The sequence below is a fragment of the Topomyia yanbarensis genome, chromosome 2 (assembly GCF_030247195.1).
Source record: "Topomyia yanbarensis strain Yona2022 chromosome 2, ASM3024719v1, whole genome shotgun sequence".
NCBI classification, from domain to species: domain Eukaryota; kingdom Metazoa; phylum Arthropoda; class Insecta; order Diptera; family Culicidae; genus Topomyia; species Topomyia yanbarensis.
In genome coordinates, this window is record NC_080671.1 from 419,220,947 (window position 1) to 419,228,626 (window position 7,680).

Consider the following 7,680-nt stretch of genomic DNA (forward strand, 5'->3'; position numbering starts at 1 on the left):
TATAGGTAGTCTTGAGAAACACTGATCGAGCGAAAATATAGGTAGCCTTGAGAAAGACTGTTGCTGTTGAAAAACTCTAGGTAAACCAGGAGCTATCAAGATTTGTGACCGGATCGAACGAAGGTTCAAGCCGGTATGAGAGATTTGTTTTGTTTTGCTGATTCAGACCAATAACGAAACGACTTTCATTTTAAATATTTGCTTCATTTGATATTCGTAGCCCTCATGCTGAATTTCGTCCTCCCATCAAACCATGCCATTTTCTCGTTAGCGTTTCTAAACAAGATGGTTTTGTAACAAATTCGGTTTGAGGAAATAACTTTTATCTTTAAAACATTTAGTAATTTTAATGGATTGGATAACAATGCTTCCTTAAATTTACGATTGACATTTACGATTGACAACTCTCTTGTTCGTTTGGATTGACAGTTAAATAGAAATTCCAAACGAAACATGGCGTCTCTTTGTTATTCTAGTCTCTTTACCCCATATCTATTTGGCCCCATTCTACTCTTCATTTTAAAATTTATAATGAACATAAACAACCATGAAATCCTAGCGTTCATGTCAGAGAAAGGCACAGTTGGACTAGGTGGATTAAAAGAGGTTTTTCAATGCAAGCGTTAGTAAGGTGAACCATTTCCACTGTGACTCACTGTACCTTTGCTGCCTGGTAGGCTGACAGCGGAGCCGGTTGGTAAATCGGTACCTACCGCGTGTTTGTGTTTATAACACATCATAATCTGGAGTATAGGAAGGAATGGTAAAGCAATCGGTTTCAGTTCGGTTATTAAAAATAACTCAAAATTGATTGACTTTCCACTCTGTTGTATAAAGAGTACACGTGAAGAAAATAAGTTTTCCTCTTTAACGTTTTTGAATAAAATATCAAAAATCGGAAATTTTTATTTATATTTTAGCTTAGAAGACAATCGTGAGCTAATTTGATCCAGTCCTAACCTTAATATTGAGCAGCTAATGATTGATTGTTTTGTAAATTAAGAGCGTTCAAAATATTTACAAAACGTAAATGACAGTGCTGCTGGATTGAATCTGGATACCTGTTATGCGCCATATTCAATGACAATGTTGCTACGTATATTGTTAAGAGAGACATCAATAAACACAAAATTTAATGTTTAAAGGCTTGTGAATTCTGTGGACAAACATATTATTACGGCTTAAAAGCCAACTGTCAAAATTCTCTTTGAAAGGAAATTCCAGACAAACCGTTACTGGCTAAACACAGTTCATATCAGTTAATCAACGAGAAAACTTCTCTCTTTTGTTTACTACCAATATCTGTGATTGGCGAGTAACGGTTTGTCCAGAATCTCCACTCAAAGAGTGTTTTGACAGTTGGCGTTTAACCTTAATCATATGTCTGTGTGTATGTGAAAATCATGCATGTCATATGTGAAAATCATGCAAATGCAAACTGGCGACGATGGTCGCTTGTTGTCTATAGATATGAGGTTTTTCATTGAAAAACACCGGGGCAGTGGATTGCACTGATATTGCATTTCCTTGCAGAAGAGCAGGCCACTAGACATGTTTCATTCCCACTTCGACTAGAAAGTGCAAAACCAGTGCAATCCACTACCCTCCCTGTTTTCCAATGAAAAACGACAATAGTTATCCTGCAGCGAGAGATATAAGCCTTTCTATTCCCGTTAAAAAGAAACTGTGCCGAATTATTTCGTGAGGAAAACAAAGCTTTTTGCACTGCAAAAATCGGTTGAAGTTAGGTATTTCGTGAGGCAAACAAACCTAAATCCTTTGGCGATACATTGCTTCTGTGGTTGTAAATCAGCTGTCAGAAATCTCAATACGAAGACGCCATCTTGATCCAGCGAAACTGTCAAATTTTTGAACCAGCTGAGCCAATCTACCTCTTTTCGGGACCAGATTTTAACACTGGAATTAAAGGTTGCCATTTTGTCCGCAATCCTCCCCGCATATCTCTCCCTGGAGGATAACTATCTTTAGATTTCTGACGGGGCTTGATCCTGAAACTGAGTCAGGTTCTAACCCAAACCGCTGTCGGTTTATACATTTTGACAGCAGTTGGGGTTAGCACCTGACTCAGTTTCACTTCAAGCAAAAACAACATTAGTGGTAAAGCTTTTGGGTTTTTTAAACTAAACATTGTACGAGGTAAAGGCAGGGCCGTCTCAAAATTACGCGGGCCCCTGGACACTATTGAACTGAAGGGCCCCTTTAACTGAACAAGTATAAAAAGCTCGAGTATGAGTATGATCAAAAAATGATAAGTGGGATTCAAAATATATGGAGAACAAAGGCGATTTCAGCTTTCCAGAACTAGGTGTCGTTGCTAGTGTCCAAATATTCTCGAAAATCGCTAGATGTTCTGAGAAAATCTCAAAAAGTTATTTGTTTTCCTGACCTATTCTACTGAACGGCCTATAACACACCATATGCGGTGGTGGGAGTTTGAACTCAGGTGAACTGCGTACAGTGTAATGGACTGACCAACTATGCTATAGTCTGCTCAGACGGTGTAATCTGTCCTTCATAGTTGCAAGACGTTGTTTGAGGATCACGACTGCATCCATCAAGAAGGTGGAATGTTGAAGTAGAGTGGGTTAAACACACATTATTGTAACGTCTAGAGTGGTAAAAATGTCACACTCCAAAATGTGTAACCATAATCGAAGCGCGTTGCTGTTTATATGTTCTGGGATACTTGATGTAGTTTGCATATGTTCATTTATAATGTTTCGTTTAGTGTTGTTCTTGATTTAACCCATTCATGCCCATGTTGTTTGTGGACAACAACGTTTTTAAATAGCTATAATTTTTCATTGGGACTAGATTTGCTCAGCACAGCCGACGGATTTTGAAGAACTTTTGAGATAAATGCGCGCTTTACTTCGTTTGATGCGTTTATGATTCGAGACGTGTAATTTTATGGTATCTTACACTGAAAACTTAGTCATAGGGTCCAAATTTTATTTCCTGCATTTAAAAATAGTGTGTGTAAAAATCGTTTTTGTTTATGATGACGGAATATTGAATTAATTATAAAGAGTATTATGAGTGCGTCGATTATGACATAAAAATAGATCACATTTAAAGTTGCGTCATATGCAATTGCATCAGGTTTCTCAATTGAGTCATTCATAATAATATTATTCAGATTTTTTTAGTGTGCACAAAAATAAGTAAGGCTAATAAATGTGTCTGTTGCCTTTCATTTGAGCATTAAAAATTACCAGGATCAGCTCTAGAACTGAAGTTATTGCAATTAGTCTGATTGGATTCCGATGGAGCAGTGCTGCCAGGGACAGTTTATGTTGATGATGGAAAATGAATTTTTCGGTATGGCGCAATATTATTGAAAACTGATAAAGCTTATTAATTTAGGCTGTCCTTGGCTATGTTTTTCACGTAATTGGAGTATTGTAAGTACTATAGGAGAATAATATTGAGCATTAGAAGGTAAAAATTGAGCAGCTTATAGCACTGTAAGAGAAGCACATATCTTTATGAAAAAATGCTTTTCGTGTTTCTTGATCCCACCGTTTTCAAAGAAAAATAGTTTTAAAACCCTACATGCACTAGAAAAAAGTTGGACATGAAAGGGTTAATAGCTTCTTGATGTTACTGATACGATGAAACTAAACCAGTGGTTTTCAACCTTTTTCGTTCTATGTACCCTTTATCGAATATTGATCCTTATGATGTACCCTTTTCTGTTTATCTTTATTACACTCTCAAAAATGATGATAAAATGATGGTTTTCATGATTTTCAATTGGATGAAAACCATAATTTTCCAATTAAAAACCTGTACCTGAGCTCAGTAAGCATCTCAATTGTTGACACACTGAAACGATATATAAAGACAAAATTCCGACGCCTATGTTAGGATAACAAGTTTAAATTTATTCCGCGTAATTCACACCCTACAATAGTCAAATTTACCCCAGGGGGTGAATTCACCCCGGTTGAAAACCACTGAACTAAACAGAGTCCCTACTTCGGAAAAAGCCACAATGTTTCTTTCCATGAATATTGCTCTTTGCTTACAAATGGTCACATTCTGGAATCCTTGAAATCAATCGATTGATCGCCTTGAAATTCGCACGCATTTTTGCACGAATTGGTGATGAGGTACATTTTTGTTACATATTCTGACAGACGTTTTGTGAATTCGTGAAGCCTGAATGTTTCTGTGCTCAGTGGGTCTGGGTTCATTCCCAGTAGACGTCTTTGAGATCTTTTGATTTGAAAAATTTTTCATTGCATCTCCCTACGTGATAGAAGTAAATCCGACCCATGTGAGATCTAGGGTTCGGATGGTGGATCTGCTTCTAAGGTGTCGGTGATAGGAACCCAATGCGGAAAGAGACCCATGGACAATAAATTCGAATTCCAACAATAATTAGCAAGTTTTTGACGTTTCGGATTCTCCTCATCAGTAACTAACACCATCTTGGTGCCAGTTAGATGATAAATCCCAACTATCACCAAAATTGGCACTAGTTAGGCGCCAAAACCATCTAACTGGTACCAACACGGTACTAGTTGCAAATGAAGAAAATCCAAAACACTGAAAACTAACTTTACGTTCGGTAGTTTGCCATCAGCACAAAAAAATTGGATTGACCGCAAAAAAATTTGCTTCGCAATAAGAAACATACAAATTACTCGAATCTATAAATAAAAGCGGAACGGCATGCAGTCATCTGGTATAATAAAACAGGAGTTGTTTATTCATCCGGCGTTTCGGCTCATGTATTTTACCTTCTTCCGGGAATCATAGATATCTTTCAGGCAAAATACATGAGCCGAAACGTCGGATGAATAGACAACTCCTCCTTTATCATACCATGCCCAACAAAATAACATCTGAAATTCAAATCAGTCGACCTGACTAACTATGAGCGGAATAATTCGTTTCAATGTCAGGAATGTTAAAAAGTCGGAATATAACAGATACCGAGTGCACGTTTCCGCCACAGCTTTCGTCATTTATCCATAAACTGAGTTTTTGATTTTAGCAAGGAAAAACTGAATTTTAAAATTATTTTATTTCAGCAGCACAAGTATGCTCTGCTTTTGCACCATACAAGAATATTTATAAAAAAATTAAGCTACAAAATGTCCCAGGTACTTCAAATATCCTCAAATGCATGCACACTTTTAGTTACTCATTTAATCAAATATAGGGTAAAGCTAGGGTTGATGCGTGTAGGGACTTTCACAAGGGCATTTTAAAACTTCTCTCTTGAGATTTAACGAACCTTTGTCCTCACGACAAATTAATTTTTTTTTTGATAGGTCGCAGTGTAGCAAAAACAACATTATTGGTTCTGTGTCAATCTACGACTAATCGAGCAGAGTGAAACATGCCGAATCCGGCCAAAAAGTGTTAAACCTTCCTTTCTAGAACTCATGAAGTTACTTTTGGGCGCTTCCACGTGAATTCGTCGGTTGACAGACCTGAATGTGACGAAGAAATAAATATGTTGCCATATTCACAGATCGCTTGCCAAACAAGGTTTTCTGGTTAGTTGGCTAAGGTCCCGTGCCTCTTCCATACTTTGTATACGTGGTCTACCAAACGGTACATTGTTGTTGTTAAAAATAAATTGAAACTTGAATCCAAATGTTGGATTGACGTTTGAATCGGCTCAATAGCTATGCAGTGCCTCGTTTCGATCAGATGGGATACGCTGTGCGGTTCATAGCTGCTACCGATCTATTCTTACCCACACGCTAAAAAGTTATGACCAATTGAGTGCGACTATTTTTTAAAATATCTTTAAAATGATTTTATATTTATCCTAAGTGTTGGGCCCCCAAAATCCCGGGGCCCCTGGCCCTGGCCCAGTGAGCCCATGCGTAAAGACGGTACTGCGGTAAAGGAACCACAGCGTAGTCGTGAAAGCGAGATAGGCTAGGTTTTTAAGCCGTGTTCCTGGAGCATTGTAGTGCACAGAAGTAAAGAACGTTGTACATATTGGCGTATGGAGAAGATTAGTTAGATCAATGGTTTATTATTAATACTTCAAAAGGGTTAAAGAAATAGTGGTAACCATTTTGTGCTTTATGGAATTTTGAAGTGCAATTTAATAGTATGAATTCCAAAATTTATTTGTGTTAATAGAAAATATGAGCTATAAAAGTTTGTTCGCCAAATCTATTAGCCCTTTTGAAAAATAAATTTTGTTTTACATTCGGTGGCCTGTTTGAAAAGAGCAAGACCTGTCTTCGGCTGGTGTCATTATTGTAGATCATCAGGATTGAACAAACTACCGGAACTCATAATCGTAAACAGATCCATTTATTCTAATATCGTCCTGGCAAAAAGTGAGCAGGCATATTATATGGTAAACAAATAATTATCACATAAGTTGACACAAACCAACACCAGTGAAAGACACATGCGCTGCTGATCTCCCCACCACTCGTAGCATCACCATATCACATTGCAAGTGTCTTCGAAGATTTGTTGACTTGTTTTTATTGGCACCATCCGCGGCGGCGGCGGTACCCGTGTATCATCGTCAACAGCATCAGCAGCAAGTTGAAAGATGCGTGAGAAAGCCGCCCTGCAACCCGCTCGATCCTGGCCTCCTGGCCCCATTTTTCCTTTACCTTCCTATAAACAACGATCAACAGACGGTCCGAGTCGGAGCCGGTTCCCCGCGGGCTAGTCTTGGTAGTGGTATTTAATGATTAGCCCTCTCCTACCACGACTCTCCACCTTCTACATTGGTCCACCCGCGAACACCGGGGCTTGGCCTAGCTTCTACTGTGAGTTGCAGCAACTTTACGTTTTCTTTGTCTTTTCTTCTAATAATACGAATCGGTCGTGTGCTGCACGTGCATATCATTTAAACACAGGCTTTCCCCTCGGCTGCACCCATCCTCGATATTACGGTAAAGTGACTTTCAGAACCACAAGCCAGTGTGGCCATGTGGTGGTGGGGAAAGGAAATGCTACAAGTTGCCATCATCATCATTATCGTCATCATCATTATCATCAGCAACAGGAACAACGAAGCTTAGAAAAGAAAAACAGAATCAGAAAAAGTGTGACAACCGGCTTGGCTACACTAGACCCTGCTCCAGCGGTCACCGATAACCCACAAATGAGCCGGGAAGGAGAACGATGAGCTCATTTACTTCCATGTTCAACGTAGGTTTATGTTTTTGTTCATCTAAGATGGGGTTATATGCATATTTTAAACATGTCTATTTTGATCATTACTCGGCCTAAAGATGAAAGTTTGAAACACACAAACTGTAATCTCGCATTTTTATACTACAGTTCCAGTAGCCCCTTGAAACAGAATCCGAAACGTTTCTGATCATTTGTTAGAGGACACGCAAGGCACACCGGACTTAGTGACATTGGTAATCGATTCGAAAACCATTTCCCGAATGTATTCAATAGATCTGCGGTTAACTACACTCAGCCAGAATGCGAGGCTTGCGATTTTTTCTTGTTTATTTGACACGGCTCAAAGCTTTAGTTTAACCGAGCCGTGGGTCCTATAAAATTTTTACAATATGTAGAAATTAAAATAAACTCTCAACTATCCATAGGATCTTGTTGACACAGCTTGCTGCTGCGTGTTGAGATCCTCTTCCTTGGTGGTGAAAATTTAGGTGCGTTGACTGCCGCACCTTGAGGGTCATTCGGTCC